This window comes from Hylaeus anthracinus, unplaced genomic scaffold (genome assembly GCF_026225885.1).
Source record: "Hylaeus anthracinus isolate JK02 unplaced genomic scaffold, UHH_iyHylAnth1.0_haploid 0, whole genome shotgun sequence".
Classification (NCBI taxonomy): Eukaryota; Metazoa; Arthropoda; class Insecta; order Hymenoptera; family Colletidae; genus Hylaeus; species Hylaeus anthracinus.
In genome coordinates this window covers 756199-768446 of record NW_026533254.1, presented here as the reverse complement: position 1 = coordinate 768446, position 12248 = coordinate 756199, and the positions used below count along the sequence as shown (strand labels likewise).

At 33.5% G+C, this 12248-nt stretch overlaps 1 protein-coding gene across 5 annotated transcripts in view; it reads right to left on the bottom strand.

The window, feature by feature from the left end:
• LOC128891076 (acetylcholine receptor subunit alpha-like) overlaps positions 1–12248 on the bottom strand; it is a 271049-nt gene that overhangs the window by 75690 nt on the left and 183111 nt on the right. The gene's annotated exons all lie outside the window — the stretch shown is intronic.

Genomic DNA, 12248 nt, shown 5'->3' with positions numbered 1-12248 from the left:
TTTTTCATCGAATCAATACAGAAGACGAAACGGTCAAAATATTCCAAGTACATTCTGTTCATAGATTTCACGGAAGGTTTCGAAAAGCACTCTCATCCCAGACGAAAGCACTTGGAGCCTGGCAACTTTGCCAAATGTCCTTTTCGGCGCCTGCAAATCTCATCGATTGTTTTGTCCCACGATTTCAGAACATTTCCGAGACGTTATTGTCTCTCCGTTCTACACTGAACAAAAATACAGTTTAAATAAGAGTTTCAGGAAAAAACATCCAGATAAAATTTAATTTTGACAGTGTTGAGATTATTGAATTTTTGAAACTATATTATCGAGAAACGAAATCTCACCGAATTTGATGATCCAAAGGCATTTTTTTAAATGACTTCGAAAAGGAGGAGGTTACTCAATTCGACATGTATTTTTTTTTTTATGTATGTTACTCGTCAAATAACTTTTCATTTGTGTATTGTACGATATGTATTGTAGTTATTATTTCATTTATCCTCTATCTTTTAAATAGTTTATTCTCTTAATCATCGAAGTAGGAGATGAAGAATAAGATGAACTTGATCGCTAAAAATTATTTTTCACGAAAGCTGAGGATTCGTTCCTCTTTGTTTCAACATCTGAATAACAAACTTTTTCCCTTGAAAATGATCTGTGTTCTATAATTTTTGTCTTAACTGTACCTAATAGGCATGCAAAAACGAATCTTTACGTAAAATTCTTTACTTTTAGTCTTTCTTACGTAAAAATCTTTACGTAAAAATTAAGAACTTCGCGAATTTGAGAACTAATTTGGAAACGCTATCAAATAATACAAACGCACCTCTGACTTTTTAGTATCGTCTCTGAAATGTTTATCCATATGTTTCCACACACATTATATGTATATTTATATAATATACAGATGATTTGAAATAAAGCAAATAATTTAGTTAGAAATTGCTTCATCACGTCGTGTTAATATTGTATCGACGGAATGAATGATCGATGTTGCTAAACCCCGCAAAGGATTCGAACAAACCATATGATACATAAATCATTTAGTACGCAATTTTGACACCCCTCTCATCTTTAGAGAAATTTATTAAATTTATGGAATTTATTCTTCGAGGGATTATCCGAAACAGAATTGTGGCGTGATTTTTTTCCTAATATCAAAAATATACTGTATTGAAATGTGAATGTTGGATGAATGTTTATATTTAAACCAGTAGGTGTGTTTGTAGGTGTGTTTTATAGTTGTCAGTTATGTTTATCAATTTGTGTTAGTAATTTATTGATTAGTCATTCAATTTGTATTGCGATTTGATTTTGTCTGATATATTGTGCGCTGTCTTGAAATTTTTAGTTTTCGCCGAACCTCTAAATAAATATCGTTACAAAGATAATTAATTGAACTTGAAAGAATATAAGTATATATACACATATTATTTGTACTGGATGTTTTCATTCATTTTATTTTTATTTTTGTTTCATTTTTTAGTATACATTTACCTCTCGAGAATAGTGCAACTAATAAGAATTATACAAATGTCACATGAATGCGTTTAATAAATAATATTAATACTTTTCATGTTCGGGAATCTAACTTTCTCAAAAAAACATTGGTATAGTCTGATAATAATCTGAAACGTCGAAATGCATTAAGTATGAATATCTTCGAATTAATTAAACATTTAGAATGCGTACAGTAACATTTAGGCTTTGATTAAATAATAATAACAATCACGGTTCAAAATAAGTATTCGTTAAACACAGTAGCCGTGAGAAATTTGTCTATATTTTAATATCTATTGAGTAGACCAACTAAAACTTAATTTTTGACAACAGTAAAATTAATTATTACTAATATTTCATTACACAATGACCGAGAATGTGATTTTTCTGTAATAATAATATATCACATAGACATTCTTTTTATTTTTTATTTGTTTTTATCATTTTACCGTCATGCTCGCTTATATTCTTGTCTCGCCTGTCTGATTAATAAGTTATTATGACATTTACGTGTCTTTGGTTAGGTTTAATTAAATTTATACTACATTTTGGTTAATTTTCGTATTTATTTTCTGGATATTTTTTTATTTAATTTTCTCATTATTATGTGTGTTAATATCGAAGGAAATCTTCTTCGAATCGTTTTCTATTCCTACTTTCAAATTAATTTTCCATTATTTATGACTCTTTCATTAGGTATTAATATTAGTTTGATTGTCTTCATTGCTTCGAAGGGTTTGTTTGTCTCATACGTTGTTACCGATTTCTATTTTCAGGTTATTTCATTATCTTACTTATGTGTGTGTATTTCGAAATATCCCCAAAAATGGAAGTAAAATGTTTATAGAAACTCATCGTATTCCAGAGTCCTACACCGTCCGCCTGGAATTTCGTGTATCTCAAACTTTACACATCAATATCTTTGAAATGTGCAACTATGTGCAGCTGATTTTTGCAGAAGTGTTGGATGATAACACTATCAATTTTCGAAATTTTGCAATGAGAAAGTGTAGCTAAGTGTAGCTATGTTTCATAATCCTTCTAGAAACAAATGGGCCGTATGATTTTACATATCTTTCTTTCAATCTTGTTAGTATCATTTTGATTCGATCAGGGACCCGTTAGTCTAATATACTCTCAAAATCTACCTTTAGTTTTGTTTTCAGGTGCACCAGTTTGAAGAAATCTTGCTCACCGCAAACCAAGTGGCCACCCACGCCATCGTCTCTTATGACGAAATGAATTAACCTTTTTTTAAAACAAAAATTCTTTTATAGTTCTTTAAGACATACTTTGTAACATATTTACATTTCATTCATAAAAATTATTATTTAATACCTTAAAAAAACACACACAAGAAAGTGTGCGTTTTTATTTTCCTGACTGCGACTAACCTCTAAAGACGAACCGTCTTTTTAGGCACTCTCCCAACCACATTCTACACATATTTCATAATATTCCGAGAATTAATTTCGATACACGAACCTTACAAATGCCAGTTAACGGCTAGTCAAACTGCGGTGAAGTATTCTATGAAAATGGAGTGCACAATTGGCATTAGAAGCGGACGGTAGCGATCGAATGAATCATAGTGGCTACAAACGTCGCCATTTATAAAATACGAAAAGCCAGTACGGATTCTTTTAGGCGCCAGACACTGATCACCCAGCATGGAAGCGGCGCTTCCCGAACGTTTTAGACAAAACCCTTACTCCTCTTGCGCCAATTGGAACAGCGCCAACTAGTACACACACATGCTGCAGCTGTTGAAGTAGTCAGAGTACGACATTGGGTTCCCACTATTGTAAAGGACCACGACCCATCATGTTTTGCTGTAACTTCAAACGAGGTTCTGTACGTAGCTAGCAGTGTTTAACCTTGCTCGCAAATCTGCTCGTTTAACATGTTTGTCTTTAGGGCGTTTCCACGTTCCAGCTTTACGTCAAATTAACTGATACGTATAGTTTAGAAAAAAAAAGACGAAACATGCTGATCCTCGATAGCATTCGTGTCTGTACATTCCAGCTTTACGATGAGATTATTTACGTGAGCATAAAGTATCGAGAGGCTCGTGATTGTAGCTATATGAACCTGGGACACAACTTTTCAAAAATTAATTTTGTTTTATAGAAAATGATAGTATTTCGTTTGTACTTGATTGTACTACCAATAGTTTCGTTTGTACCTTCAGCAATTAATAATTAAAAAAAATTCAAAAAATGTTCAGCACACGACATTGAGATTTTTGAACAACTGTTTTTCCCTATTCTTTAGAATCGTTTGTACCCGTTTGTACCGCGTTTCGTATCGTTCGTGTCTTAGAGTAGATTTTGCGTAAATTAAAGTTATTTTTAACGTTAACTTCTAATTTCTTTTCTTATTAGATTTATCTTAAATTGGTTGCTGTTCAAATACTTCTTACACTGACTGTATATTCTTCGTAAATTTCGAAACGTTTCTCACTGTAATTTTGTACGGGAATTCTGTCAAAGCTGACATTTAGATTACTGTTCAAAGAATCTTTAACCATTGAAAATTTAATTTTATATTAAGTCTCCCGTTGTTTTTGACAAGTCTTTAATACACTTGGCTTAGATTATAAATTTGATGTAGGTAGTATAACAATATGTAGGATTTGCATTGTTTGCAGAACTAATTTAACAATACAGAATATAATTTTAGTGACATTACGAGCTATACCTATAGTAAATCACGTTTATAGGAAATAAATATGAAAGCCAGCGTACGTAATCCCCTGAGAATAATAACGTTCAGTTGTTGCTTTATGTCAACGGAGATATGGTACCTCTTTGTGTCACGTCGAATGTATGGCTTGCATTATACCAACGATGCTGTACGCTTCAGCTTCAAGTAATATTTTGTATTTACAGTTACCTTGGTATAGAAAGAATACCTACATACATCTCTAACGATACAGACAACATTTGTATTTGAACATTGACTTTTTATTTCAATAATTCTGTTGAAAGAATAATAGCAATAGTAACCATTTATAAAGAAAAATCATACAACATTTAATCTTCCCTTAGTCACAAAATTGCAAGAGAGCACATATGGTTGTAAAATCAAATGTGTATGCAACTTGTATGGTTTATTACTATCGAGGTTAGTACTTTAATGTAACCGTAAAGCCAGGTAAATATTGCTGTTTGAACTAGAGTTACAAATAATTAAATGTGAAGGTAAGTACATTTGTTTTGAGCATCTTCTTCAATAAAGACATTTTTTGAAAATATCTCGAGAACTAATAATTTTTTTGCCATAGTACTCTAATAATTTTTTATGTAGAATGAACAGAAGAATCGATCTGTGTTAAAAGAAATATGCATTTCTATTTAAAGAAATGATGCAATTTTGTTAATTGTACATGCACTGGTGCATCTAAAAAAAATTTTAAGACCTGCAGATGTAGTGCTCTTCAAACCATTTATCTTTCTCCTTTGACATTTTTTCGTAAATGCAATAATAACGGAGTTATGACTTGAAACAATTGCGTGGACCACTCTGTATAGTTCTTATATACTATACATGAATGTTATACAATTGTTTCATGCATTATTCAATTTAGTTCCACGTAAAATGTTTTTCCATTCAACTGAAAAAAGTCTCTTTAAGACTAGTGAATAGAGTAAAGAGATAAAACATTCGTTTTATCACGGTAGAAGTAGGCACAAATGAACGTCGGCAGGTTTAGTGTTAACTTATGTGTGCATTGTTATTGAGATGAGGAGTACATAAAGTCCAAATAGTTTTAGTTAAAAACGATGGAATGTAAGCATAGAGTTAATTTCTACACCTAACATAATACAATATTTGATTTCATATACTTATGTAATTACAGTCAGTATTTTTACAAATTGTACAAATGTATTCCTTGTATTTTCAACCTTGGACACAAATTATTCTCGAATATAATGTTTCTACATCGAACATTAATCCTTATTTGTTGCGTTATGTTTATGTCAAAATTTTTAATTAAAAAAATAATCATTCATACGGACCATCTGGTACTACATATTACATAGTCACGTTGACGATTTAACATGAGTAAACTTGGCATGAGATATCGGCGTTTTTCTTGTTCGGCGTATTGTTAAGGTATACGCCGTAGTAAAAGCGTTAGACCGCGCGGTAAATTATCTCGCGGTTAGATAGTATATGTATGGAGAAGAATCTGTCCACGGTTCGGTGCCAAAACCCAGTATCGCAGACCACAGAAGTTGGCGAACTTTCACGTGCGGTGGAAAATTCGGGGCAGGTACTGCGAATTTTGCTCGGTAAGTCAAACCAAAATTAATCGCGCTCTTTTCTGCCAGGAACCGCGTATGTACCTACATTCAAGTAACGTATACGTAATAAGCCTCCGAGGACTACTCAACAGGTACACCGCTTCGCAAGCCGCATCAGAGGCTTTTGGTAAATCAACCGAATGACGTCTTACACGTGTATGGACACGGTTGCCCAACCTTTTCGCATTTAACGTTTATACGGCCGTGTTAACTCTCTGTGGTCCGCGAAATTTTCACGGGCTCGTTTCACCTTGTCGACGCTGCCTTCCCTGATCTGCTTGATAGCGTTTAATTTGTGAAACACAATTACGAGCTTATTAACGAAACGGCACCAGGGAAAATGGCGCAAAATTACGATGGCTTGTAAAATTGATTTTTCGTCAGGGTAACGCCCCGCTCAATGTTTCAACAATTGTTTTTAGTCGTTAGAAACAAATTGTTAATGTTTCACTGTGTTGTTCATACGCGTACTCCGTAGTTTACAGATATAGCTCCATGCGATTATTATTCATCTTTTTCGTTAAAAAGTATAAAAAGAAATGATATTTGATTAGGAAATTACGAAATGTTTAGAAAGATAACATTATTCGAAGAGCACTACACCTGTAGGCCTTAAAATTTTTTTTAGATCCACCGGTGCATGTGCAATTAACAATTGCATCATTTCTTTAAATAGAAATGTATATTTTTTTTACACAGATCGATTCTTCTGTTCATTCTACGTAAAAAATGATTAGGATACCATGGCAAAAAAATTATTAGTTCTCGAGATATTTTCAAAAAATGTCTTTATTGAAGAAGATGCTCAAAACAAATGTACCTACCTTCATTATATACTTCCAGTGAGATAAATGAATGCAAAGCAATACAAAACATATAATAATAATAATAGGAATAATGTAACCTAAAACATAAAAATTCATATACGTGTTATTTAATAATAAAACGAAAGAAACTATTTAATACGAATAATACAAAAGGAAATTTAATAGAAATACGATTAATTTATAATTTTATAATTTATTAAGAAATACGAAAGAAATAATTTAATAATTATACGGAACTTCCACCTGAATGTACATATGTCAATATACATGAAATCACCACATAATATGCGCAAAAATAGATTGTTGTTAGCATTTTTGGCAAGAGTAGCAAACAACGATATATCGTTATGCAGCGCGCAAAGGTTGAAAAACCCTTAAAGACATATCCTCCTTAAAATCAATCCACGTCACAGTATCGCGCGACTTACAAAAGACTATCGAAGGTTGTCGATCACGCTACAGAAACAATTGATAGTCACGAGTGGCACAAAAGGTCAGTCGATAATACTGCATATATGCAAAAACCCGATGAACATATGCAGTTACATATTGCATGTACATTTAAACAGAACAAATAAAAACATGTATACTATGCAAAATATGCAAAACAAAAAATGAATATTTAAATCCCCTGATGACTATCTGAGTTTTATAAAAAAGATGCATTTGCATAACCATCCAGAGTGAACTTGTAATTCATAGCTACATTTTGTTTCATAGCTACGTTTGATATTACTCATTTTATTAATTTTTAGTAGTTACAGCGTATATTATTTATATATTCTACTATAGTTTACTATTTCAAACACCTTGCAGATATTATTTCTTTTCAAGGACCCTAGAATTTTTAGGATGTCTCCTTTACGTCATGGAAAGTCCAGAACTCCACGCTATTTTAAAAAACCTCGACAAACTACTTACGATTGTTTATTATTTATATATTCGACTCTAGATTACTATTTCAAACACCTTGCAGATATTATTTCTTTTCAAGAACCCCAGTAATTTTAGGATGTCTCTTTCACTATTACTCCTATTTTAAAAAAACCTCGACAAACCGTTTACGATTGTTTGTCAATCGATTTACTATCCATGTAATGAATCAATGTTGCACCAGTGTGCCGTGCAGTCGGAGAACTTTTACAGTTTTGTTAGTCACGTAGAATTCCAGCGGCTCACTCTTGGATTCTCGATAGCAACTGACATATCATAAACCCACGACACGCCAAGTGTAGTAAATGGCCCTAACAGATGTGCAACCCGTGAGCTCAATTTCCTGCACCTTCTGTATCACAGACGTACGCGTCGTATTCGACGTGAAGGATGGGAGTTCCGAATACAGAAAACTGTTCCACGAAAAAGACTGTGGGCGATTTATAACCTGTATCCCTGCATCTTAAGTATCACTTTCTATTTAAGAAGATATATCTAGCGTATCGAGTAGACATTCTACAGAAGTAACGCATAGCATTAGTTTCGACCAAGATAAACTTCACTTTGTAACTACTAGCTGTGGCGAAGTATACTTCCAATGTTGATGGCATAGGAATTTACAGAGACTAGATATAAATATGGAAACGTGTTCATAGTGATATACAGATTGGACATGAAGTTGGAAATAAATTCAGGAAAAATACAGAAAAATCATATTTTTCTAATGGGTGAACACGATATCTGGAAAACCACTGAACCAATCTGGTTTATGTTTTTCGAGCTTTTGCACAACGTAATGGTCCACTATTTGGATTTTTGTTTTCAATTCATACTTTTCGTGTAAGCGGAAAATGGACGTTTTTTTTATGCGAAAATAGACAATTTCTCTTTGGGTTGTCGCTATTTTGGCGCAGAATAATATTTCGTAAAATTCTTCGTTCAAACAGGGGACAGACAAATGTTTTAACTAAATCTTCTCGAATTATTGATTTCAGTTAACCCAGTTTCGAACAGCAGTAATTCACCGCGAACTACGTTTCCAGAAATGGCTTTTACTTCACCATTAATAAATATTTCTCGATCATTTTCATGTTTCAATCTTGAGCAATGTCTATTTATTAATCCATGGCAACTACGTGATATTTCCTAATGAATCTTTCAGACACAAGTATATAGTTTGAGTTACATATAATTGAAAAGGATGAACGAACATTTTATGTAAATATACTTTTTTAAAAAAATAACTAATTTAAAATCACTTTTTATTATCAAAATGATAAATTCGATTTCATATCTGTATTAAACAACGGGGTCCAAGGCAAACTGTTATAAATTCAGCTGGTAGTGAATGGGTTAAGCGTGGTCAATTTCATTAAAGAATTTTTATCGTGTTAGTTTTCTTTCCACTTGTAACTTTTATTTAATATTTAATTAAATGTGCCCCCAATCCGTAAATGCTATTTAGAAAAATATCTCAAACTCTCGTCAAAATTCGACTTTCTGACTGGCCACGTCCCCTTAAACTGATTCTGATAATGTGATTTCAAATAGCAGTATTTTATAGTGCATTATTGGATCGAGTAACAAGCTACCAGCGATATATAGGGTGTCTACCTATAAGTTCGGACATACACAGGGTGTGAATTCTTCAACAAATTTCAACAAAAAATTACTCTTAGACATTTTCTTTGTGTCGCCTTATTCTCGAGTATTTTCACTTTGTAACCCCCTTCAAGTATATAGTTCCAGGGTAGGTCGCCAGAGTAGCGCCCCGATCGCGCTACTGCGTGAAACGCAGCATCCCTGCTACGAGAACTACCCCCAGCAGAGACACTACCCCCGCCGCGCACCGCTACCTCGTGACTACCCCTTCCAATCACAGTGCGTGGGCCCAGGCCCAAAACGGGTATAAAAAGGACGCGGTACGACAAATCTTCAGAATTCCAAGAATTACCGAAGCTTGACCTAGACTGCTCCCTTGTGCGGACAGAGACTAGGAAGAAGCGGCTCCGAAGGTTCTAGCTATTCCCTCTCATGTGTGGACGGGGCTAGACCCAAGAGTACTCGGGAAAACTGGACAACGCTAAAGTTATCGCGCCACGTTTTGCTACTCGCTTCTTGTAATTTGTTTCTTGTATTTACTTAGAATATACAGTGTTATTTTATCCAAATATCAGTTTTAAGAAGTTCCTAAATCCAGCAACCTTCCCGCAACACTAAGGTAACCATTCCATCACCAAGGAGGTTACAACTTTTAATATTTTTTCTGCGTTTTCGACTTGACACTCTTTAAACGATCATAACTCCACCAAATTATAGTGAAAAACTTGAAACTAAGTATACCATTAGAAAGAGCGTTAAATTTCCCATCTCTCTGATGTCAAAGCAAAATTTATTACGTAGATTTAACAAGTGAAAAATTAAGTCAAACTTTACATTGTCAAAATTTTAAAAAATTTGACTTTTTCTGTATTCGTTTTTCGGTTTCAAAGACATAGTTGTTTGGCAGGTTTTCGAGCGGGTTTGGAAAGTTTTCGGGAACAACTTTCTCGAAGTCTCAGCTTTTGAACGGTATTGTCAAAAAAATTGTACGGTGACATATTAAGGAGAAGATGACGTTCAAAATGCCCGCCTCCTAAATCAAAATTTATCGGTTCTCCTGCGCCAAAAACATCGATTTTTTGCTTTGTGAAATCGATCGTGTTCCAATCTCCATATCATTTATCGGTACACCGAGGTTAATTTTGATTAAATAGTCTCTAAAAATGAAAATTCTATGGATACATGTTCAAAAACAATTATTCACCTCGCACTCAGGATCTACACACGGCTGGGAGAGGTTTGAGGTGTCAAAAAATCAGTTTTTCTCCTAATTGGGGAGCCTCGGGAGTGTCACTAAAAAATGCATCAAACCCGATGTCAAGTTAATTCTGGTAATTTTAAAGTGACATCGCTATTTTTGTTGAAAAATATCGATTTTCACCTAAAAACCCACGCTTTTCTGCATTTAAACGTCATTTTCTTCCGAAAATACCACCGTACAATTTTTTTTGACAATACTATTCAAAAGCTGAGACTTCGAGTAAGTTTCTCCCGAAGAGTGCCCGCCAAATAACTATGTCTTTGAAATCGCAAGACGAATACAGAAAAAGTCAAATTTTTAAAAATTTTGACAATGTAAAGTTTGACTTAATTTTTCACTTGTTAAATCTACGTAATAAATTTCAATTTGGCATCAGAGAGATGGGAAATTTAACGCTCTTTTGAATGGTACTTTTAAGTTTACACTGCAATTTGGTGGAGCTATGGCCGTTTAAAGATTATCAAGTCGAAATCACAGAACAAAAATTAAAAGTGAAAATACTCGAGAATAAGGCGACATAAAGAAAATGTCTAAGAGTAATTTTTGTTGGAAATTTGTTGTATCATTGACACCCTGAAAGAAAAGGAAAGCATTGAAGAAGACCAGTGGTCATTTAATCGAGGTGGAAAGCGAGCACGTAGCCGTGAATTACTGTGTTTAGTTAAGAGGGTTGGTACGTAACACTAGGCACAAGTTTAGATACACATTTAGAGGTCTGTTAGACGATCCCGAACCGTGGTGACAACCATGGAGGAACAACGTTGGGACTAGAAATATATATGTTCACACGAGCACGCGAGAATTTGCGAGCTGGACACACAGTGCCCACGTTACGCTTTTCCTTGTTACTCGCCTTCGACTAATGGGGGCAGACTTATGATACAGCATTTGAACAAGGACATAAGCGATGAATTTCACACGTCCTGTAACCCCTAATGTCACGTTATGGCGTTACAAATTTTGTTGTAACAAGAAAGTGCTGTCTCTATTGTTGTATCATTAGATGGGTTACTTTTCTCACTTTTTTTTCTTTTATTAATTTTAAGCATTTAAACCCTCCTGGGTTTATTTTGCTTTACAAGAATAATATAATTGAATACCATAGTGTATAATACGTTAATTATACCATAAGGATACAATATAATAGAAGTAAGTAAAATAACAAGCTCTGTCAACACTAAATGTGTAAGTTACAATTTTTAAAAAAGAAATTTATACTTATACAAGCTTTAACATTAGGCTTCGCTATGAGTGTGTCTATATTAAGAGGTAGTTGAAGACCCATACTAAGTAGGGAATTCGTTAGCTTACGTCTTTGTGCATTATACAATTCGCATTGCCATACTATGTGATCAAGGGTTTCGCATCCCTGACCACATTTACAGTGGGTGTAGAAAGTATTCGTACACCGATCAATTTCCAAAAAAAACTATGTGAAATTGTAATTTATTAACTTTTTTTTTATAAACAATGATATTCTACATATTCTTGGAAATCTCTAGAATAGATACAGTACGAAAAGATTAGGTATTTTGTATAAGTGAGAAATCAACAAGAAAAAACAATAAATCGATAGAAATACAGAAGCAATAAGTATTCGTACAAGTGTTGAATTTTTAAAATTTCATTTAAAAAAAAGAGAGAAATTTACATTAATTTATAAATCATTAATACTTCGTGGGATTTCCTTTTGATTTTATAATTACAGCAACTCTTCTAGGCATTAAATTAACTATCATAAATGTCGATGCTATTCAGGGTACAATCTTCTTTCATTCCTTTATTAGAGCATTTCTTAAGTCTTTTTTACTGGAA